The sequence below is a fragment of the Mesoplodon densirostris genome, chromosome 16, assembly GCF_025265405.1.
Source record: "Mesoplodon densirostris isolate mMesDen1 chromosome 16, mMesDen1 primary haplotype, whole genome shotgun sequence".
Taxonomy (NCBI): Eukaryota; Metazoa; Chordata; class Mammalia; order Artiodactyla; family Ziphiidae; genus Mesoplodon; species Mesoplodon densirostris.
Genome location: NC_082676.1, coordinates 55,306,961 through 55,331,874, shown reverse-complemented (window position 1 = coordinate 55,331,874; position 24,914 = coordinate 55,306,961). Strand labels below are relative to the sequence as shown.

The following is a 24,914-nucleotide window of genomic DNA, read 5'->3' as shown; positions in this document are numbered from 1 at the left end:
CCCTGCCCCAGTGGGAATGTTTGGGCTGCAAGGAACGGAGAAGCCAACTCAGGTTGATTTAACCACATGCATTAGCTCAGAGAAGGGATGTCCAGGGACTTGTAGGTCTGGGATCAGTCCAGCAGCTTGGTAATGTAGTCAGGGACCCAGGATCTTTTGGTTCCTCCGCTCTGCCTTGCAGACTTTACCTTATCCAGCAGTTATGGAAGAAGCCACTGATGGCAACTGAGATTCCATGCCAGGCAGGGAGAGCAATCTGGCTTCCCGGGGCCCTCTCTTCCAGTAGAGAAAGTGCCCTTTGCCACTGCCCCAGCGAGTCTCTCTCCAAGTCTCACTGGCTCCAACCAGCTTCAGCCTATGAGAGGTCAGCGTTCTTGGTGGAAACACTGGCCGATTTAAGCAGAAAGGGGAATGTAATAAAGGATGTTAGGTAACCCACAGAATCATTGGGAGGGCTGGAGGAAAGAAATTGAGGCTAAGCTTCTAGGAAGAATGCCCCAAACCACACTGCAGGCCCGGCCTGATCAGCTAACCATCACCCTGCCTGAGTTTGCCGTCACTACAACCATCACTGCCGTCAGCACCCGTGCGGCTTCTCCACTGGGAGCTCGGCCCTGCAACCGCCATCCCCAAAGCTGGTTGCTTTGGCCACCGGTCACATCAACAGAACCGAGGCTCACGACCAGATTCAGCCTCACGTGGTACACCTTGCTGGCAGAGCTTATGTCATATCCCTTGTCCTAGTTGCAAGGGAGGCAGGAGGTGTGCAGCCTGATTTCTGCTCTAGGGTGGTGGGATGTAAAATGTGAGATCTCCTCAAATACAGATCAGCTGGACATACAACAGCTGTGTCACGACAGCCTGCCCACCCTTGACAGAGCACTGGTGGGGCAGAGGCAGTAGGAGTCCATAATGAGCTTGGATAGGCCAATGGGGAAGGATGGTATGTGGAGACCAATGGCGTTGCCCGGGACACACATCTGTCTCCAGGCGGGCTCTCTCCTCTCTACTGTCCCCATGTGATCAGGGTGTGTACCTGCCTGAGATGCCTCTTAAGGCCCCAGTCCACCTGGCTCTCCCAGTTACCTACTCTCACCTATTCTTTACGGACCCATCCCTGTCTCCGCAATGCTCTCCCCTCTCCTCCTTACCTAGTTCACACTAATGCATCCTCCAGAACTCAAGTTCAAGGCAAATTCTTTCTTACCCTTCCATCCAGCCTCTTTTGTTTTTCCTGGTCATTTGCTCTTCTTTTTCATTCTGTATATCACAAGACATTTCAACATTTATTGGTTCAGTTATTTAATTAACACCTCTCTTCCCTCTAGGCCATCAATATGATGGGAGCATAGACTGTGTCTTCCTCACAGCTACTAACACAGTAATTGGCACTTAAGTGCTTAAGTTTTTATTGAATGAATGAGGGTTAAACAAATCCCATTATGGTCATTTATAAAGTTCCTCTTGGATCAAAGACATTTTAATAGTGCTTTTTGGAAACCATAGGTTAAACCCTTAGAGGTATACGTATTAGAATCACCCTGATTTTTTTTCTCCATCTATAATGCCCTCTATGGATCTTATTACATCCACCCCTGCCCTGTGAGAATCACTTCCACAGTGAGCCATTGCCATTGATGGGAACATGTGACATGCCTTGTGTCAGGGTAGAAACCTAACCTGGGGTACCATGGCCTGAGGGTAGTGGCAGCTTCAGTTCCTATAAAAACTTTCCTCATGATGTCACAGTGATTATATTAACCCCCAACCTCACGAAAATTCTCTTAACAAGTTTCTTTTTGTTTTTGCCAACAACTTAAAAATATTTGGGTGGCTTTTACTATGTAAGGGGAACCTTTTGTAAAACAGGCTGCCAGTCTCCCAGGAAACTGGGAAGAGAGGGTGTATCAGAGCTTCAGGAGAGCCTGGTCTCTTTCCACCATCAGGAGGAAGGGCGGGGGTCATTTTGTCCACTAAAGAGCAGTGGATTGTTTCCAGTGAGCTAGAAACTAATTTTATTTCCATATCTGAGCATATAAGGTCACACTCTCCAAATTGATTTGGAATTTATATCAGGAGATGGGGAGAGAATAAAATAACTCAGACATGTAATAATAGCTATAATTTCCTGAGTGCTTAATCTGTGCAAGGCACTTTTCTACATGCTTCACATACATTAACTGGGTCCTCTTCCCAGCAACCTATTTATATCTTTATTTTAGATCAGCAGCCCTCAACCTTTTTGGCACCAGAGACCGGTTTCATGGAAGACAGTTTTACCACTGACGGGGTGCAGGGGGAGGGGGGAGATGGTTCGTCGGTAATGCGAGCGATGGGGAGTGATGGGGAGCGGCAGATGAAGCTTCACTCGCTCGCCTCCTGCTGTGTGGCCCGGTTCCTAACAGGCCGAGAATGCAGCCCGGGGGTTGGGGACCCCTGTTTTAGATGAGAATATCAAGGCACAGTCCACCCAGATATGTATGGTATCTTAGATTGGAGTCCTGACCTCAGGGGATTTCTAGCTTTACAGCTTTATGAAGGCCTTTGGGGCAGAGAGAAACTTGTTGGTCCTTGAGGCCAAAGTTTGCAGGTCTGAGGACAGCCTGACCTGGTGGAACTCCAGCCTTCGCACTTACCACCTGTGTGTATCTTTGGGCTGGGCAACTTCTCTCCCCTCTTATGCCCTTAGTTTCCTCACCCGCAAAATGGGGACAACGATACCTCCCTCCCGATGGGATTATTGGGAGGACTAAATTAGCTAATGAATGGACAGCACCTGGAGCAGTGCTTGGTACCCTGTAGCTGCCCATCAGATGTGATTTCCCTTCCTCTCTCACTTCTTCCATCAGGTGGGTTGGGTGCTGTTCACACCTGGAGGGCACCTATTACCTCTGGCCTGCAGGAAGTGGCATTATTTCTGGAGGGAGTGAGCAGCCTTGCAGGGTGGGCAGGCCAGAGATGGATGTGACTGTCAGGTGGCCTGGGCAAGCCCCTGCAGACCCTGATGCAAGGTTAAGGAATAGCTAGAACCTCCAAGGCTTTTGATTTTACAGCAGCTTGTTGGCCCAGACATGCTAGCTCATGGGACTTTAGTGCAAGGCAGTACTGGGTTCTGGATTCAGACCCAGGTTCAAACCCTGTCTTACCGTGGAGGCTTAGGCTAATTTCTTCATCTCTCTGAGTCTCCATTTTCCTATGACTTGACTTGGAAGAATATTGGTAGTGACCTTGAAATGCCCTCAATAAATGTTAGCCCCTCTTTTTTAGAAACAATTATATGTATAAGGTTAAGATTTTACCCCTAGGAAGAAGTCACACCTTTCTCTGCACCCCCTGACATCCATGTACATTCTGGTTCTGTGTCCTGTGTCCCATTCTACTATGCTCTCTACCATCAAAACGCCACCAGTATAAAGAGGAGACCATCGAATATAAATCGTTTTCAGGGCCCTGTACAGGGTCTGGCACAGGGAGGTTTAGGAAGTTCGTGTATTGGGGGAGAAGCATTTTCCTGACGGCAGCTCCATAAAACCAGAGGGACTGTAGCAACTGCCCTCCTAGGAGCGCCTCCTCTCACCTTGGTGAACCTTGGGAGGGAAGTGAAGAAGGGCTGAGATTTGGTGCCCTCAGCGGAAGGAGCAGGGACAGGGTCTGGGGATTGTCATGGAGGCGGGAAAACTGGGCTTTGTCTTGAGCGTCAGACAACCCCGAATGCCCACTCCTAGCTTTGTGACCTAGAGGTAGCAGTTGTTAACCTGGCCAAGCCTCCATTTTATCCTCTCTGAAACGGATAGGACGGTAATACCCACTTCTTGGGGGCTCTTGTGAGGACCCAGGAGGAGCTGTAAAAGTACTCGGCACCGAGGAAGCATTCCAAGACTGGCTGCTGGGATTATTGTTGTCACAGTGGTCACAGCCTTTGCAAACGCTCCAAGGTCCGGGGCCCCGGGCGCGCGCATGCGCACGCGCACCCGGTCAGCCAGGTGAGAGGGAGGCTGCCGACCCGCACCTGGCTTTTAACCCTTCACCTTCACGGAGCGGAGGTGGGCGGAACGGATGCAGAGACCGGGACGCAGGGTCGCGAGCCCGGCTAGACCTAACCCCGAGGCGAGGGGGCGGCTCTTCGGGAGCGCGCCTAGCCTGCTACAGGCCGGGGTCCGCGCGCGCCGCGGAGAGGGCGGGGAAGCGTGGAGGGGAGCGAAGTCTCGCGAGATCGCGCGGCGGCTGTAGCGGCGGCTGTAGCGGCGGCGGCGGCCCGGGAGGTGAGCTGCGGGAGGCGGCAGCGGCGGCGGCGGGTGCCGTTGGGGCTGAGGAGCGGGTGAGAGCGGCGGAGACCGAGGGCCGGACGGGGGAGCCCGCTGGGCGGGCGGACCGTGTCCTGGGCGGCCTCCCCAGCCGGCCCTGCGGCTGCAGCGGAGCCGCCGGGTCCGCGCCGTCCCGGGACCCGCGCGGGCGGGGCGGGGCTGCCGGGCCAGGGCCGCGGGGCCGCAGGGCCAGTCCCTTCGCAGCCAGTCCCCGCACGCGGGTGCGACCGCGAGGTACGCCTCAGTTTTCCCCGGAGGCGGGTTGGCGCGGTGGACGCGGCGCTGCTGCCCGCGGCAACACCATTTATTGAGCCTTAACCGTCTGCCCGCGCTTACGCGGTTCCACTGCTGGGCTGCACGGAGAGGTGAAGCGCCCTGCCCAGGGTCATGGTGCTGGGACACGGTGGAATCGGGGTTTAAGCCCAGGCACAGCGAGTCCAGCGCCCCGCCCCGTACTTGCCTCCCATCCTTCTCCCCACCCCCACTCGCTGGGTTTTAGGGCTCGAGTTCTACTCCGGTCCCGATTGGGCTGCAGAGGGTGTGTCTGGGAACCCCCCTCCCCCTACTTGAATGCAGCATGGCATGTGAGTTTATTGGGTGAGAGTCCTTGGCTTTTGTCGATTTCCCAAAAGGGTCCCTGCTCCCGAAATGGTCAATAACTTTTGTTTGGCCCTGTGTGAGGGCAGAAGTGGGCTTAAAAGCAGCGGTGTGTGCCGGGTGTGGGGCGTCAGGTCGAATGGAAGTGGAATATTGGAGCCAAGGGCTTGCTTTAAGCAAAGGAAACTTTTCAAGTTTGTTTTTGGTTAAGCACGTGATTCCACTCTTTGGAGCAGTGGTGCTCAACTTTGTCAGACCAAGGCTCCTCCCATTTGCAGCAGAAGTTTGTAAAGCCCCCATTACAGCTCTGAAATGCACTTCGTCAGTAATGTAACCTACCTACATACATAATTGAAAATCAGTGTGATGCTCCGATTTAAATGTAAGGGAGAAGTAAAAGGAGAACTATATATGACATGCATTGCCATATCACATCTAGCACATACTGCTGTGCTGTACCTGCTTCTAGTGAATAAGCTTGGCTTGAAGAGAGGTAAAAATATCAGGAGCTATTTAATACAAGAAAAGGAAAGATAAGAGAGATAGATAGACACAGGGGTAGGGGACGCCTAAGTGTTGGGATAAACTTTTTATGATAATGAAGAGAGAAACAAGTCCGGGTTGAATTAGGAATAACATGCCAAGATAAAGTACAGACTATCTCAATCAACATGTAAATAATATTAATATAATCCCTCCATGATCGCCACATTTTCAAACGACATTGTAGGGCAGCTTTTGTGCCACAAGCTTGGAGGTACTGCTGCTTCGAGGCACCATGGTGGATTCCTACCGCTTATCACTGATAATAATGAATAAAATATTAGCTAGATTGAAAGGGTTTTTTTGTTTGTTTGTTTTGCTTTGTTTTTGATTCGGTGCCAGTATGTTACTTAGTAGTGTAGGTATGCTCAGTATTGTGACACTGCAATTATATGTTGAGTTAATGCATGGTGTGAGGAAATGGTCACTAATTTTCAGACACTAGTTATTATTCAATCTCAACTTCCCTCACGTTAGCTACCTTCCCCTGAATTACTGGGGTTTTTCCATAGTTTCTTGTGAAAACTGTTTAGTATTGTGTTCTAAAGTAACACCAGTTATGGTGATAAATCTGGCTGGTCATTGAAACGATTCTCAGGACCAGGATAAATCTTCATTATGTAGAAGTGTCCCATGCATTGTGAGTTCAAGCATCCTGGCTTCCAGACACTAAATGCCAGTGGTGTGCCCTAGTCACTTGATAACTAAACATGTCTCTTAGAGGACCGTACTAGCTCCTTTGAGGTCCACTCTAAAGAACAGTCATCGTTGTCTAGTCCGTTATAACAGGGAGGGGGGCAGAATTTAACTGACATTCAAACAATTCAACAAAACTAAAATGACCTATAATCATATTGTCCTCAGTCCTCCTAATATGATTCATTAGAAATTGTTTTCATTTGAAACTCTGTTAGTCTTGCTGCTATGGGGAAAATGCAAATTGAGTTGAGAAAGTTCAACTCCGACTATTATATAGCTACAGTGTAATACGATGAATTTCTTCAACTTTTGTTAAATCTACAAAGGAAGTTTATTTCTCCTTTTCTTTGGATAGATAAATTGCTTCTTTGCTATAAGATGTTTGTTTATTGTTCATTGCTTGTTACTTTTGAAAGGTGCTATGGAAACAAGCATGTAAGTAAAGGCTTTTGTCAGAAAAGAAGGATATATTTTGTACCTGCTTTTTGTATTTGGAGAGAGTGTGACTATTGAACTTGAAACCTTTTATCCCGGAGTCTTGGTAGTTTCTGGTGGGATTAATCGGGTGAGAGGGAAGAAGGGAGTTGGGGGGCTCCTTCCTTTCAGAACGTGAAGTTTCTCCCACTGCCTCCTCTCCAGAGGTCTCCCAGGTGCCAGACCTAAAGGTTTTTCCTACAGTGATCCTCTGATTATTTTTACTTCCCCTTGACCCATATGTTTTAACAGGACTTTAACAAACTGCACTTATTAAGAAATGTGTTTGCCCTGTTTTGTTTTGTTTCAATAAATGACATGGCACCTCCTAGCAGGAAGGAAGCAGGGTTTCAACCCTGAAGTGTTACTGCACTTGGCCTTTAATTGGGTTGGGGGTCTTTTCAGGGGGACATTATTTACTCACTCATTAAACACTTATTGTTGGGGGAAAATAAATAAATAGCCTAGAGATAGCTACATTGAATACTTTTGGATTGGAAAATTATCCAAATTGAGTGATTAATTTGTATTACTTTGTGCAAGCAGTATCATGTTCCAGGGTAAAAAGAGGTCACTCTTTTTTAATCACTACCTTTTAAAAAAATACTCATATGTACAAAAATGAACCAAATAATATTGCGTGGAAGTTGAAACCGTTCCAGTGTTTAGGCGTGGGACAGATTGTCATATGGACAAAAATCCATGCCTCTGTGGATGAAAATGCATAATTTATTATGTGCATATCTCTGAGACTTATAATTAAGCTATTTCATTGATATATTTTTTAAGATGCATATCTGAGATGGACTGGTATCTTAAAATTGACAAGTCATGGTTTAATTGGCAACTTTTGTTCTTTCTTAGTGGTACATAAAATAATAGTGTGTCTGGAAATGATGGCATCTTATCGATAGATGCAGTAAGATAGGGATATGTAGAAATTTCAGCACATTGATTAATGTTTAACACCAAAAACTTTATACAAAGGATGACTTGCAAAATGAAGATACATAACAGTTCCAGGTCCTTCCATCTCAACTAGAATTCTTTACTTGGAAGATGCCTTTAAAGATTTTCCCCCCATGTAAAACAAATGGAGAATCAGTGTTTGTAAATATAAGAACCATTTTCAAAATGTTTAGAAGGAGACAAACTGGTGATTTTTCATGGAAAGCAGATGGTATGGTTAATGTGTTTGAAATAAAATTAATCAGACAGTATAACCAGGCAGATGTATGAATATGCCTTCTTGGTTTTTTTTTTCCCATTCTGGAAGGTTCATGGGTCCACTTATAAATGAAAGTTGTCTCAAATGAGACATCCTTAAATTGAATTTCAGCAATTCACTGTTATTTTAATAAGACATATGCTTGAAAATGTATTTATTCCGAGTTAAAGACAGAATTTATATGGGAGGCTACATGATGTCTCCCATCCTGGAAACCTGTGTACGGACTCTGCTACTGAGGGCAAATTTCATAGGAAACTCAGCCACGTGAAGACTATATACCTTCTTCCCCAGGTGGATTTGAGCTTTTCTTCGCAAGTGCACTCCCCAAACCAGCAGCACATCAGCAGCTTCCTGGAGCTTGTTTGAAATGCTGACTCAGGGACTCACCCCAGACTTCCTGAACCAGAATCTGCTTTTTAACAATATCCTCCTCCAAGTGATGCATGAGGATGTGTAAGAAGCATTGGACCAAATCACTGGCTCTCAAACTTGAGTGTGTATTACCAGAATTACTCCCTACCACTCCCAGAGTTTCTGGTTCAGTAGGTCTGGGCTGGGGCTTGAGAATTTGCATTTTTAACAGGTTCTCAGGTAATGCTGATGCTGCTGGTCCAGGGACCATACTTTGAGAAGCATTAGGCTAAAGCATCCTCATTGCGCTTTCCTATTCTCTCTTCTGATTCCTTGCCCCCCAAATAGCGCTTTTATAGATTATTATAATCATGTGCTTTAGCTTGATTAAAGGAAAAAAAATCAGATTGTCTTGTATGATTTTTAGTGATGGCCACACTAATCTTGCTTGTTAATATCTAATTTCAGAGAAAAATTCTTTCATTTTTATTTACTATTACTGTTTTAATTGAAGTATAGTTGATTTACAATGTTGTGTTAGTTTCAGGTGTACAGCAAAGTGATTCAGTTATACATACATACATATATACATATATACACATATATATATATTCTTTTTCAGATTCTTTTCCACTATAGGTTATACAAGGTATTGAATATGGTTCCCTGTGCTATACAGTAGGTCTTTGTTGTTTATCTTTTTTATATATAGTAGTGTGTATCTGTTAATCCCAAACTCCTAATTTAGGAAAAAATTCTCTTTTAATGCATGTTGGATTTTGACTCTAGGTGATAAGTAGTTCTCTTTCTCTTCGTCCTGTGAGTTATACATTTAACACTTTAAAATTCTTTTTGTATATATAAAATGTTCATGTGGTTCAAAAACTAAAATGGAGTATTTTGAGGAGTCTAATTTCCAACTCTGTCTTGGTCTAATATGCTCCCTTCGGCCACAGGTAATTTTTTCTATTTGTTTCCTATAGATGTCTATTGTTTCTTTGTGTAGATACAAGCAGATACCAGTATACTCTATATATTCCCTCCTTTTTATATAAAATGTAAGTTGTTCTGACCTTGTTTTTTTTTTCAGTTAGTATACCTTTAGTATCTTTCTACATTAGTATATAGAAAACATTTATTTAACAGATGCAGAATATACCATTGTGTGGCCTGTGCCAGAGTTTAAGTAGCCCCAATAAATGATGAAGTATCCCAATAAATGATGGATACTTGAGTGTTTTCCAGTCTCTTCCAGTCACAGCCTGTGGTGAATAACCTTGTGCACCTATCATTTCGTATATGTGAGGTGTATCTGTGGGATATCTTTCCAGAAGTGGGATTGCTGGGTCAGTGAGCAGTGCATTTATAATTGTGATAAATGCTGCCCTCTTTCAGGGTTGTACAATTTTGAACTCCTGCAGGTAATGCATTAGAGTACCTGTCTCCATAGCCTCTCCCAATAGAGTGTTTACCAGCCTTTGGATTTGTATCAGTCTGAAAGGTGAAAAGTTACTCGTGGTGTTAATGTGCATTACTTTGATTATGAATGAGGCTGAGCATCTTTTCACATGCTTAAAGGCTGTTTCTGTTTCTTTTTCTATGAACCATCTGTTCATGCCCTTTCCGTGTTTTTCTTTTGGATCGCTTTTTTCTTATCAATTTCTAGGAATTTATAAATTAGAGTGATTAGCCCTTTGTGATGTGAGTTGCAATTTCCTCAAGCTTGTCGTTTTTAAAAAAATTACTGTCATGTATTTTGGTATAGAGAAGTCTTTAAAGTTTTTTCTTTAAATTTTAAGTAGTTAATATTTTATGGTGTCTGGATTTTGAGTCACGGAAAGGCCTCCAAGAATTTGGATTTGGCCCATTTTTTTTCTTTCAGTGTTTTTTTCTTTTATGGTTTCATTTTTACACTTAAACCTTTGATCCATTTAGAATTTATTCTGGTGTTCAGGAGTGATATATAGATTCAACTTTTTCCTTATGGCTACCAGTTATCTTTACCTGTTTGTTTCAGAATACAGTACACCTTCATTATATTCTGAATTTCCAGATGTATTGGGGTGCATCTCTGGACTTTCTGTTCTATTCCATTAAGTCTTTCTATTCCTGCACAAGTACACATTATTGGTTTTATAAAATGTCTTAATGCCTTGTAAAACTAGTTTTGCCTGTTGCACTTCGTTTTCCTGGCAATTCTTGCTTGTTTATTTTTCCATGTGAACTTTAGAATCATTTGTCAGTTCCAGAAAAAAAAAACTTAAGCAAATTGAGATCGTGTTAAATTTATAAACTAACATAGGGAGAATTGATATCTTTCAGATATTGAATTTTCCTATCCAAGAACATTGTGTATTTTTTCATTTGTTTGGTTTTACTCCCGAATCCTTCTGGAGCATTTTCAAGTTTTTCTCATATAGGTTTTGCCCATTTCTTATTAAATTTATGGTGTGTGTGTGTGTATATCTATACACATATACATGTGTTTATATATATATTGTTTTTGTGGGATCTTCTTTTCCTTTATCTTTTCTAAGTGGTTTTTTTTTTAAGGTTTGTTTTTAGTTTTTTTAAATTAATTAATTAATTAATTTTTGGCTGCATTGGGTCTTCGTTGCTGTGCGTGGGCTTTCTCTAGTTGCATTGAGTGGGGGCTACTCTTTGTTGCAGTGCACTGGCTTCTCATTGCAGTGGCTTCTCTTGTGGAGCACAGGCTCTAGGCATGCGGGCTTCAGTAGTTGTGCCACGTGGGCTCAGTAGTTGTGGCTCGTGGGCTCTAGAGCGCAGGCTCAGTAGTTGTGGCACACGGGATTAGTTGCTCCGTGGCATGTGGGGTCTTCCTGGACCAGGGCTCGAACCCGTGTCCCCTGCGCTGGCAGGCAGATTCTTAACCACTGCGCCACCAGGGAAGTCCCTCTAAGTGGTTTTGATTGTTTGTATGAAGGCTGTTTATTTCTGTGTAAGTACAGAGGTTTATATACCCTGAAGTTCTAAGTAGTTTTTAACAGACGTTAAATTCTGCAGAATCCTTTATACATTTTTGCCTAAGAGAAAAGAAAGCCTTGGGAGTCAGGCTTACAGTTAAATTCTGTGGCTGCATTTATGAGCTCTGTGGACATCTGGGGATCTATTTGACTACTCTGAGCCTCAGTTTCCTAATGAGTAAAAGGAACATTTCTGGCTTGGTAAGAATGTTGGGAGTATTAAAAAGAGCTTGGGACTCATCACTTAGTGCCACTGCCAGCGGCAACATAGATTAAGGTTGCTGTGCTCTTTTTCTTCTTCCTCTTTCCCCTCTCACCTTTAAAAGAGAAAAAAAGAAAAGAAGAAAAATAATAAAATGATGTTAGACTTAAAGTTAAGAGCAAGTTGTGATTCACTCCGAGCAGGATAATCAGTATACTGAGAAGAGAACAAACTCAGCCCCGTGTTTGAGGGCCCTCCTGCCTGCCTTTCTAGCCTTGGTGCTGCTTGCCCTCTCCGATGCACCCTGACCAGAGGCTGCTTAGCTTTCCCCAAAGGCCCCGTGTTTCCTATAATGTCATCCCTTCCAGAATGTTCTGCTACCTAATTCTACCAGTTCAGATATGTGCTGCCCTGCACCCAGTAAAAAACACGATCTGTCTCCATGTGTAGCTTGTTGGTCCTATAGCTTGGCCTTGATGGACTGGAAACTGTGAGGAGGGAAACTATGTCCCTCATGTCCACCAAAGAATGCAGAATACCTGGCAAAGAACAGACACTCGGATATTTTAAAATAAGTAAATGAATAATTGACTTTGATCTTTCTTTTGCCTCGTATTATGTGTCTGGGTAATTCATCTGTCACCCAGTACATTGTAAACCCCTTGAAGATAAGGCTTATGCCGTTTCTCAATAATAATAGTAACAGTAATAATAATGGTGGTGGTGGAGGTGGTGAGAGGCAAATGGATTTATTTTATATAAGAACATGTAATAATAAAAGCGAAAATTGATGTTCATTGAACATTTATTATGTTACAGGAACTGTTTTAAGGTCCCCAATGTGGATTATCTCACATAACCCTCAGCAGTCCTGTGAGTTGGATCCTGTTATTATGCATGTGGGGAAACCGAGGCACGTGGGTTTATGGACTTGCTCAAGATCAGACAAGCTAGGAAGTGGTAGAGGTGAGACTCAGTTGCAGGTGTTCTAAGTCTAGCAACCCAGCTTTTCACCTGCTGCAAGGTTGAATACAGTCATGTGTAGGCCCTCCACCCATTTAAGAAAAGTTATTTATTCCACTTGCACCTGCTCATTTTCCTTCCCAGTCGTGCCATTTTAGTAACTTGTATTTTATTCTCTCCGATTCCTCTCAGACTTCATGTTCTCCAGGAGGCTTTCTCTGACCACCCTGCCTAGCATGAGTAGATGTTCAATTAAAAGTAATTTTAACTTTTTTCCCCCCTAGGTTCACAGTAAAGGTGCTAAGAAAGAGAATGTAAGACAGGAAAATAACTAAATATTTTTACTGAGGTAAGTTTTTTATGATTTAATTTTTTTAAAGGAAATGTCTCTTATTTTTTAAAAATTCCTTTCCATAGCCTGCTTTCTTAAGATGTAAGAGGGAGATTGTTTTAGGAGTGTTTAAGTTCATAGAACCTGAGGTTCTTAAAGTAGATGCCAGGAATGTAGGCTGTTTGAATAAGGTCATTTGGCTTCCTTACTTCTTTGACTTGAATCTTTAAATTTCCATCATCTCATGGTTTTAAAGCATGGTGCTGAGAAGGAGGTCCCACAGGTGGAAATCCATAAGCTGTTTGGTGATTATATATACTTGCAACATTCAGTGAGAACTTTGATTTTAAAGTAGGGAGTTGAAGGGATTTGAAGCCACTTGGTGAGATTGCAACACTTTATTTTCTTAAATGAAAATGTGTTGTTTATTTTCTTATTATAATAGTGAGAAAAATCCTCCCTCAATGAAACCTAATTCCTGCCACCCAGAAATGGCTGCCATTAATATTAATATTTTGGTGAAAATCCTTTTAGAAATTTACCTATGAATATAGAAGTATTTATATACAAATCTTTAAATAAATTGGTTTACACTATATATGGTGGTCATTTTTAAATGCAACAATATTTTTATATATCTACACATGAATTGTAAGAGGCATGCATAATCATATATGATCACTTTATTGACCATGTAATATTCCATTGTTTTAGAGGCACCATACTTTATTGAATCATTCCTTTGATGACCATTTAGATTGTTTCTAGTGGATAATAGTGTGTTGATTAACCCTGTACTTAAATCATTGTATACGTGTTCATTTATCTTCTTAGAAGGATAACTACCCACACTGAGTTTTGTTCATCTTTTTAATCCTTGCCAGTCCAATAGGAGAAAAAAATGGTATCTTTTTTTTCTTTTTAATTTTATTCCTTTATTTATTTTTGGCTGCATTGGGTCTTTGTTGCTGCGCACGGGCTTTCTCTAGTTGCAGAGATCAGGGGCTGCTCTTCATCACGATGCCCAGGCTTCTCATTGTGGTGGCTTTTCTCGTTGTGGAGCATGGGCTCCGGGCATGTGGGCTTCAGTAGTTGTGGCACGCGGGCTTAGTAGTTGTGGCACACGGGCTTAGTTGTTCCGCGGCATGGGAGGTCTTCCCGGACCAGGGATCGAACCCGTGTCCCCTGCATTGGCAGGCGGATTCTTAACCACTGCACCACCAGTATCTTTTTTGAGATAGCAGGGTTTTTGACTGGAGTAAACCTTTTATGTTTTGAAGACCTCTTTCACTTGATAGTCTTACATAAAGAATTTCCTCATTGAGCGCATACCTGTGATTCTCATGTGTAAGTGAGACACTCTCTTGGACTTTAAATGTGATGAAAATGTTAAAATATGTTGAGTTCTTTGTTTTTAGGTCTATTGCCCTGATTAACTCATTATAAGTATTTTAAAATTATTGGCAACTAACTAATTGTCTTGGATACTGAAAGTTTTCCTTTATAGAGAGTAATACCTTTGTTTTTTATTCACTTACAGTGGACCTTAAAGAAGCTTTAAAAACTAACATCTTTCAAACATGGATACCAATTGTAGAATAGCATACAGAATGTGATTTACAAATTTGGGTGATAACAGAACATTGCTGAGTTATGTGAATATGTGTTCACGTGTAAACCTATGAATACTGATGTTGAGTCTCACCTGTCCAAAGGATTTTGCCAGTTTCTGATATGAATGTGAGATCTAATTTTATGTTTGTTTTAGATTTTGTTTCAGTCAAATAAGGGTTACCTAAGGAAGGTCTCACATGAAACAGATACCAACTTTGTTATTGACCTACTGTTTGTTCTTTGACTTAATAAAAAGCCAGTTAAAATTCATCTCTTTTTCCTTGACATAAAATGTATCTGATAGAATGCCTTTCATGTGGGTGCTTTACTTTTCACTCCAAGTTAACATTGTTGAGGCTGGGACCAAGTGTGTTTTATTCACCATCTTACATCCAGCAACTAATGTGATATCTGGCACGTACATGGCAGACACTCAGATCGTTTTTGAAGGAATTAATGATTGGTGAATATCATCACTGTTAAGTTAGAATTAAGATGTAAATGAGAAGTGCCTTAAATTTTAATTAAGAAATTTAATTTCTTGGAGAATAAAACTAGCATTTGTGATTTTTAAATGCATCTAAATCTAGACATGCATAATTGTAGTGACACTTGCTACCATAACATTTTGTGATGTTTTGTTTGGACTGTTGATTTGGATTCTGTCCCGTTTCTTTGCAGAATCACATATACTACTGTGTTTTAAATCTGCTTTTTTGTCTGTTTTTTGTTGTTGCTGTTAAGGGCAAAGTAAGTGAAGTAGGTCAGGTACTAGATCTTATTAAAGAACCCTATTTGTTTCATATTACAGGCATGGGAATATCTTACAGTTATGTTATTTGAAGACAAGGATAAAGTAAATGCCCCCAAATATATTTTAAGTTATAATGGAGAGAAATTGAGTTATATTTTAGTTGGGGTTCAGCATTTATTAAAAATAAAAGTAGATAAATAGATTGCTAGCCATTAAGAAGAATGTGTAAATCTTTGTTAAGTATCCTGCCTATTAAGCTTTTCTGACTCATAACCCGTTTTTCACAGCCAAAATAAACAGAGAGAATGGAACAATTATCTAATAGAATAAAGCAATGTTGAGGACTCTTGTTTCATACATTTTGTTTCCACTAGGGTATGGTATTCTAAAGAATGCATGTGCTAGTTTTTTGGGTTTTTTTGTTTTTGTTTTTGTTTTTGTTTTTTTGCGGTACACGGGCCTCTCACTGTTGTGGCCTCTCCGGTTGCGGAGCACAGGCTCCGGATGCACAGGCTCAGCGGCCATGGCTCACAGGCCCAGCTGCTCCACGGCATGTGGGATCCTCCCAGACCGGGGCATGAACCCGTGTCCCCTGCATCGGCAGGCGGACTCTCAACCACTGCGCCACCAGGGAAGCCCGTGTGCTAGTTTTAATCAGTATTTTAGCAGCAGTTATTGCATGTAAAAAAAATTTAACTTATTAAATAATCCCCTAGCAATTTTTATTTGTACTTTAATTTTCTTAGCAACTCCTTCCTTAATAAATAGTCTAAAGTTAAATCTAGGCAGACTTGAAAGGAAATTATTGAGTCTTCATTAGTAGGGTCTAAATTAATTAGATTTCCTGGACTTTACCCTCTGATATCATATTGTGGCAAATGGTATGATCCTGTATTCGTTTTCTAAAATACCCAAAGTTCTGGGTTCTTGTATCTCTTTTCTGCAGTAGTATAGGGATTTGCTTATATTGTAGCTTTCATTTCACTGGTGAGTTAACTTCTTTAATTGCGTGCTTTAAAATCCCAAATTCTAAAACTACCCCTGGAAAGTGAGGCATTACTAGTAGTAGTAAAACTGGAGTCTTAATTAAACTTAAGACTTGATCGTTTATTTCTCCTTTTAGCTGCATTTGTAAAAAATGTTATACTGTATTTAAACAGATTTCAAGACATTCTTATGTATTTAATGGGTTGGATTCTGTGCATTTGCAAGTTTCCTCCTATTTTAGGCATAAAGGTTAAAGTTTAGACTGGCAGTGTAAGTGGTTATTTGATTGGAAAGTTAGAAAGAGGAGAAGTTCTGTCTTCATATACAGGGTGTGTGGTGGTAGAATATTTAGGTGAAACTGTTTCATGGTCAGGGTGAGAGTACTGAACTGCAGTAGGAGGGCAAAAAACTTGTTAAGTGCTTATATGTGATGTAGATAACAGCTCCCTAGCAAAGCCAGCACTCTGGCCTTACTCCTGTAGTATCTGTAATGAGTTGGTCTCTCACAGAGGTTTTTTTTTTGTTGTTTGTTTTGGGTTTTTTTTGTTGTTTGTTTTGTTTTTTTTAGAGGGCTGTATTATTTTTCACTTGTGAGATCAATGTTTTATTTTTTATTTATTTTATTTATATTTTATTTTTGGCTGTGTTGGGTCTTCATTGCTGCGCGCAGGCTTTCTTTAGTTGAGGCGAGTTGGGGCTGCTCTTCATGGCGGTGCACGGGCTTCTCATTGAGGTGGCTTCTCTTGTTGTGGAGCACAGACTCTAGGCGCACGGGCTTTAGGCGCACGGGCTTCAGTAGTTATGGCACATGGGCTCAGGAGTTGTGGCGCATGGGCTTAGTTGCTCTGCGACACGTGGGATCTTCCCGGACCAGGGCTTGAACCCGCGTCCCCTGCATTGGCAGGTGGATTCTTAACCACTGCACCACCAGGGAAGCCTCCAGAGAGGTTTTATTAAACTCTGAGTCTTAACGGGAGAGTTTTGGAAAGAGGGGAGAGAACAATAGCTTTGGGCCACAAGTTCCATAATGAACGTGGTGCTTAGTGAAACTCTCCAGGAATAGCTATCTCCAGCCTCCGAATGTCCCATTGCCCTTGAGACATTTCCCTCCTTGCTAACCCTAGAAACTTTTCCTGGTGTTGTGGTGTGATGGAACATTGTCTGGAGCTGGGCGGAGGGAGTCTGACCGTCTACCGCCGCTGCAGAGTCTAGATGCTCTCTTTAAGTAGACTTCCAGCATGGGAGTATGGCATATCCTAGCACTGATGACAAATATGGGAAGTCCATACAAGCTTTACCTTTGTTCCAGTGTGTTCAGAGAGGACTCCTAGTTCATGGTGAGGGTTATGTTTGCGTCTGCTAAACCCAGTAAGTTTTGTTTTAAGTAGATTTCAGTCTATTCTAATGTAACAAAGTTTTTCAGTCTGAATGTTCTAGCAGCCATCACTCAAACGTTAATTGCTGTCAGTGGGAAGGGATATCCTCCTACATCTTTTCTGGAGCATTTGAAACCATCCCACTTCCTTTTTCTTTTACCTTAAGAACTGATTACTGACACTTGGGAATTATAATCAGATTGCATCAATCTTTATGGAAAGGTTACCAATTATTGCACTGGAAAATAGGCATTTGTCTCTCATAGTAAGTGTTTCTCTTGGTGTGTCTCTCTCAGTTCATTGCTTTTAAATACCTCTTAGGTGAATGAATGCTTTGTGTCGTGCCCTGATTTAATACATTTAAAACAGACTTTATTGATGGCTTTCTTACTTTCAGTTATATGGGAGGGGGAATAATTTATTCAATATGGAATTTTCATAGGATATTTCGGTTGCTTAGATGTCCTTGGGGTAGAAAAGAAAGGTTGATGTCAATTACTTACACTGTGATACAAGCTCCAGAATCAGTATTTGCATTGAAGAGTTGAGAGCAGTGAGGATATTTATGGTGGGGATGTACATATAGAGCATTGGACTCTACCTCTTGTGTGTATTCTCTCGTTTTGTTCTCTAATGACTCTCTGAGGCTAGATACAGTCACTCCAGTTTTAGAGAATAGAAGGCCTTGGTTATGAGATTTGTCCTTCGGCACTCAGCTAGTAGGCTTAAAACAAAAAAGAAAAACAAAGCAATGACTTGAATCCAGATGTCTCTGGCTCTTCTTGTGTACACCAACAGAGAAAAGGGTCTCACAGTTGTTAGAATGTTTCCATTATTGTAGGTTAGTGAAATGTTGGGTGGAATGAAGACACAGCTGCTTTACTACCACCATCACCATCATTCTTACCCTCCTTTTTATTTCTAATGTTCTTCAACATTAACTGATAAAGTTGAGGAGCCTGCCAGTGTATCTGGCTTATTGTGTTCAATACAACATAGGCTTGTTTAATTTAGCAGTGCTCTGAGATGAAAGGTTCATGACGGCCAAGTACAAACAGACCTTCTGTGGGATGTTAATTTTGTTATAGGAGAGAATGCTTGTTTTTCCTCGCTCTGTGCTAATAAAGAAGCTGGCACATTTTCTCATGAGTTAAAAAGGCCTTGGACTTGTTGAAATCTGTGTAATCAAAGGGAAGTGAGTGGTTCTGATAGACATTTTTCTTTGCGCAGTCTTCGGTTAATTCCATGTCATACCTGCCAGAGAAGTGCAGTGTGCTCTTTCCTTCTTTCCTCTTTTTACTTTGGATTTGATATTATGGTTGGGATTTGGTGGTAGGAAAATAAATCATTTCCTCGTTTGAACAGATTGTGTGTTTTTTTGTTTTCTTTTATGACAGATTATCCTGTAGCAGGCAAAGTGATTCAATCAGACCTCTACACAGAGGTGTCACTATATGATTTTGTGCAGTGATTTTTTTTGGTAACAGTTCTATTGAGATGTAATTCACATAGCATAAAGTTCACTCATTTAAAGCATAGAATTCGGTGGATTTTAGTATATTCAGAGAGTTGCACACGGGTCCCCACTGTCTAATTCCAGAACACTTTCATCACCCCAAAAAGAAGCCCCAGGCCCAGTAGCAGTCACTTTCCATTCTTCCCTCTCGTTAGCCCGTGGCAGCCACCATTCTACTTTCTGTGTCTATGGATTTGCTTATTTAGAGTATGTCATATAAATGGAATCATAAAATATGTGTGACCTTTTGTGTCTGGCTTCTTTCACTTAGCATGTTTTTGGGGTTCATCTGTGTTGTAGCATGTATCAGAACTCATTCTTTTTTGTTGCTAAATAACTCTGTGGCATGGAGATATACATTTTGTTTATTCATCCCTTGATGGCCACTTAGGTGGTTTCCATGTTTCGGCTATTATGAATAATGCTGCTGTGAACATTGATGTACAAGTTTTTTGGGTGGACATCTGCTGTCGTTTCTCATGGATTTATACCTAGGAGTAGGATTGCTGGGTCTCATGGTAATTCTATATTTAACTTTTTGAGGGACTGCCAAACTGTTTTCCAAAGCGGCTGTACTATTTTACGTTCTGATCAGCAATGTTAGAGGAATCCAGTTTCTTCACATCCTTGCCAACACTTGTTATTTTTTGTTTTGTTTTGTTTCTCATAGTAGCCATTCCAGTGGGTGTAAAGTGGTATCCCATTTTGATTTGCATTTCCCTAATGGCTAATGATGTTGAACATCTTTTCATGTGCTTCTTGTCCACTTGTATATCTTTTTTTAGAGAAATACCTATTCAAATTCTTTTCCCATTTTTAAAATTGGGTTGTCTTTTTATTGTTGAGTTATAGGATTTCCTTGTATATTCTAGATGAACCCCCCCACCCCGGCATATGTCCTTATCAGATATATGAATTGTAAAAATTTCCTCCCATTCTGTGAATTGTCTTTTCACTTTTTTAAAATGTTCTTTGAAGAAGTTTTTAATTTTCATGAAGACCAGCTTATCTCTTTCTCTTTGGTTGCTTATGTAGTCTTGTCTCTGCTTGAGATTTTCTGTAAGTTAAAAAAATCACACCTTATTTCTACACATCTCTCATTTTAAAAATTGGTGCAAAATTAAATGGTCAGCTGTTAACTATACAGTGGGTTAGAGGTTTTAAATATCTTTCATGTTTTTCAAATATTCTCATCTAATTCAAAGTGAGAAGACCAAGTTTCCTAATCTAATACCGAATGTGCCTTTTTCTAAATTAGAAAAATGTCTTTCGGTGTTCTGCCTAGCTCAGAATTCATGTGTCATTCTGTGAACATTTTTAAGTGTTTTGTATGTACTGAGCACTTGATTGGGCTTGGGGATCCAGAGGTGAGTGAGACATGGCCCTATCCTCATGTGAACAAGAGCTCACATGCCAAGCTAGAAGCATCCACGGAGGACAATGGAGGTCCACAGAAGGCAGGAAGGAGTAGTCTCCTGTATCTAAGTAAGAATGCCTCGCTGAAGAGTGGACACTTACAGCAGCTCTGTTGAGATATAATTCACATATCATGAGGTTCACCCATTTAAAGTATACCACTCAGTGGATTTTAGTATATTCAAAGTGTTGTGCTCAATTCACAAAGGTGGGTAACAATCAGAACTTTTAGTTAGGGTCATTGATTCTCTCCTTCAGTTTCTTGCTACTGTGTATACAATATGTCTGGGACCAGATATCTTCTAGTAGCTGTATTTAGCATTCTTAGTGTAATAAAATGTAGGCAAATGTAGGCATAGGTGTGATGACTTTGATGCCTAGAAGTGAGCCTAAAGGAAACCACTTTTCTTTAATTTCTTCAGGTTTTCCACGTTTTCAGAAAGGAAAATATCCTGCTTATCAATCAGTTCAGCATTGGGGTGTGTGTGTGTGTGCGTGTGTCTGTGTGTCTGTCTAAGCTGTAGCCCAAGTATTTCCATATAGTCAGAGCATGAAATGTTGCTTGCCTGGAGAGGAAGGTTGATTGTAGAGAGCTGAGTGTGTCCTGTTAAGGAAGTTAGATTTTGCCCGTATTGATGCTGGAGCCACTCTCCAGCAGGGGGAGAGTGATGTGGTCCCTCTGGCTACTGTATTATGGATGCTAGATGCAAGGGCAGGACTGGGGACAGGAGACCCGTTAGGCTGTTGAACTAGTCCAGGAGGTGATGAGGACCTGAACTAAGGTATTCATGGCAAAGTTGGATAAGATACAGGCTGGAAGTGTTTAGGAGCTATTAGTCAGGAATCCTGGCTATAAGTAACAGAAACCCTCCTCAAACTATCTTAAGTTCAAAGAGGGATTAATTGGAAGGTTCCTGGAGAAGGTTGTAAAAGGTATGATATGCTGCAGAAACCAGGAAAAGCCAGAGACCTTGTGGATTGGAACTGGTCTCCTCAACACAGAGATTCTTTCTCCCATCTCTGCTCCCTCGGGCGTCTGCATATGGCAGGGGCCGTTGTCATACTCTCCAACCAAGAGGAGGAAAGAGCTCCTCTTTCCCAACTTTAGTTTTTAAAATCTCAGGGGCTCTCTTGGCCTTGGGTTTTGTGCCTTCACCAGGCACTGGGATCTTTGGAAGCTGTCTACCACCATCTCATTGGGGGTTCCCAGAAGAAGTGGAAGAAGGTTGTTCTGTGCAGAGCCAACCATGTACATCTATTCTGGAAATTCTGAGATTAAGAAAATCTGAGGAGGAAGGGAGGGCCAAGAATGCCTCCCACATTTGTGACTTTGGTAACCTGTGATGGCACATTTCCATCCGAGAATGAGTTCAGGGAGCAGGCAGACCGGAGTGCAGTGGGTAAACTGAGTTCAGTTTTAGACCGACTTAGACTGGAACATAGGACTAATCACAATTTGTACGTTACATATTTTTATGATTATTAGACTAGTTTGGCTTTCTTCACAGTTAGAAGCCCCTTGAAGACAGGGACTGTCTTGTTTTCTTCTCTCTGAACCTTCAGAGCCCAGCATACTATACTTGGCACATAATAGGTATTCAGTAAATATCTTTGTGAATGAATTCAGGAGAACAGGTTCAACAGGCAGCTGTATGGACAGTCTGGATCTCAGGTGAGGACAGGAAATATGGATTTGGGAATTATCAGTATAGGGCTACATAGTGGACAAGCTTACATAGTGGCTAAGGGACTGTTATAAAAGCTCAGATATTGTATAGACCTGTAATTTTCATGTCCAGGTAATGAACTTATGCCTTTTCCTTTTTTTTTTTCCTTTGTCCTGCCGAGTATTTAATGTCAGTAATTATCTACTGACAGTTCTGCTATTTATTTTTTAAAATTTTGTGATTAGAATTAGATTTGTGGTAGATAGGGAAATAAAGGTGATAAAGACAGAGATTCTATTTCCTTTTAAGAATAACTGACTCATAGGATGAAACCTTGGATATGATTTCTTATCACTCCTGTAAACTCTCACAAAAGATGTTTATAAAACACTTGGAACAATACAGATTGTACTAAGAAAATGTGTTTTGATCAACTCTGGAGATACAAAGCAGGGAACTTAATAAATAAAGTTCTATTTGTGAATGGAAAAGACTGGAAGTTCACCTTAAAAGTAAGAACTCAGTTCACACCAAAACTTAAATTTTGTGTTCTGAATAGCAGATGTTAATTTAGTTTCATCTTTTCTATAAAAATAAAATGAATTGCAGATTTCAGATCTTGGCATCTTGAAATCTGACTCCTGATTCCTATCTCTTAATAGCCATTGGAACACTAGTGTAGAAATGGAATTTGACTTTGGTTTTTTACCCTTTAATTTTGAGGTGAGTGTGCTTCCAGCTTTGTCTTCCCCCTATATTCAAGAAAACCAAATCACTGGTAGCTTGGATATGGCATAATTTTTATTATTTAAATATTAGAAAAATAGGGCCTTGTTTATCTAAAGTAGTAATATTATGTTGACACTTGGGAATGATGGTTTTTTGGTTTTTGTGCTTTTTTTTTTTTCATTTTAAGGCATAAATACAATTGTATTACTTTTGTGGGCTAAACACTCTCGTCCTACTACCTTGCCATATGACAAGATATTCTAGTAAATTGCGTATATTTTAAGTGTCTTTGTTTATTGCCTAGATTCCTTTCTTCCCCCCTGCAGTAGGGGTGAACCATATTTATTTATTTATTTATTTAAATTTTCACCGAAGAACTTTCACTAAATTTGCCTGACCCCCAATGCAGGCAAGTGTCTTTTAGCAAGTTAATCTAAAGGAGCATTTCTAAAAACTCAAATTGAATAGATTATAGCATCCCTGCTTTTTAAATTACTGTAAGGTATATATTTAAAATATAACACAGATAATTTTCTTTTGGTTTATAGATTAATGCTTATTCTTTCAAATGGAGTTTCAACACATATCTAATAGACTAAGACTTTGTGCATTCTGAATTTTACCAAAGCTGCTCAAAGACTGGGAAAGAGAATACATTTCAGATCTTAATGATCAAAATTATGGATTTGACTCCTGCATAAATTAGTGAAATAATACACGGAAAAATCTCTGTGCTGAGACCCCAGACCCCAGCAAACTGTATCCCTGTTGAAATCAGTTACAGAGCTGAAATTAAAGAATGTTGATTTTTGGAGGTACCCCTTATCAGCTCCTGGGAAAAAAATAGTTAATGTGCCTCAGATAGAGTTTAGCTTATTCTGTATTCTGAAATGATTTTTATTAAGAGATACTTAGCTTCATTGTTTACTAATTAATTCTTCAGAGGTAGCATGATTCAAACTAGAAAAGTTCACAGCCTAGCTGTCAGAGAAGGAGTCAGCAGCCCTTACAGATGTTGGTGAACAGCGGCCCTGAAGAAAGAGGCCTGAATCCTTTATGCAGCTGGGCTCAGGGTTTGTCAGGGTCACTCTTCTACTGCACCACCTAAAAGAACAAGATCGCTTTCACATATGCACTATTTCCATCCATTAATTTTTGGATTTTTTGATGACTGATAAATACAGTTCAAAAAGGAGCATTAAATAATGGGGGGGAATCCAGATATTTTATTGCTACTCAGATTTAGTCTAATTAGGGAAAAATTTGAGTTATGGAAAGTATGTACAATTGAAACGCACCTCTGATTAAGTGTGGAATTTAGGCTAACGTGTTGCCTAGCAGTTGTAAAGATTCTGGTAAGTCATTCTAAGTAATAAATACGTATTCTGTATGTAAACAGACATTTCTAATGTACTTCAGCTGTGGTTTCCATAGTTTAAGTAGTGACAGATCTTGATTATGCTCTCACTGGATAGTCTTTCTTACTAGACAGAGAATGCAGAAGGTCTTCAACCAGTTCTTGCTCCTGTGTTTGTAACGCTTGAATTTAAGTCAGTTTTATTCTTCATCTCAGAGATAGCAAAATAGTGTGCAGAAATGCTATAAGGGTGGAAGAGTGTGGTTTGTAAACTTCTTTTACAAGTGTGTTGTCCATGAAACTCTCGTACATAGAACAGCTCATCTTCAGAGGGCAGCAGAAGGCTGGACTGGCACTCCAAAGGGGCTCCAGGAGCACTATTTGCACCCGCTGTTCAGGCTGTCGTGAATCAAAGGTCAAGCCTGGGGAGGAATGAAGGATAAAGTACTCCTTCGTGTATCCTATTTATAACTTTATGCTGTATTATTTACTTCCATGAAAAACACGGATACGCTTTTAAATCAGAGTTGTTTTAAATGTTCAGCACCACTTTAACACGTGGTCAGAAGTAATAATCACACTGCTAGCTACTCTACCCCATAGCTCTACGGCAGTCTTGTCGTCTTAGAAAAGAGACCTTGCCTTACGGCATGATTATGATAACAAAGCGTGGGAGAGAAATTGTCATATACACCTAGTCCTGTCCCGACGTTGTTTCTCTTCCGTGTTAAAACTTACAGTCCGATTAAAGTGAATTAGAGAATAGTCACCACACTGAGAAAAAACAAACACGAAGTGCTCACAGCTCCAACAGTCCAC

General features: G+C 41.1%; 1 protein-coding gene across 8 annotated transcripts in view; it reads left to right on the top strand.

The window, feature by feature from the left end:
• Positions 1 to 4,221: 4,221 nt before the first annotated feature.
• MRTFB (myocardin related transcription factor B) overlaps positions 4,222 to 24,914 on the top strand; it is a 208,566-nt gene continuing 187,873 nt past the window's right edge. For 3 of the 8 annotated variants that reach the window (XM_060120107.1, XM_060120112.1, XM_060120104.1), the window contains exons 1-2: positions 4,232 to 4,318; positions 12,633 to 12,697. The gene's annotated coding sequence lies outside the window, so the exon portion shown is untranslated. Of the gene's footprint in view, positions 4,319 to 4,456; positions 4,539 to 12,632; positions 12,698 to 24,914 lie in introns of those variants that run through there. The other 5 variants (XM_060120108.1, XM_060120106.1, XM_060120105.1 and 2 more) reach the window with 4 other exon arrangements.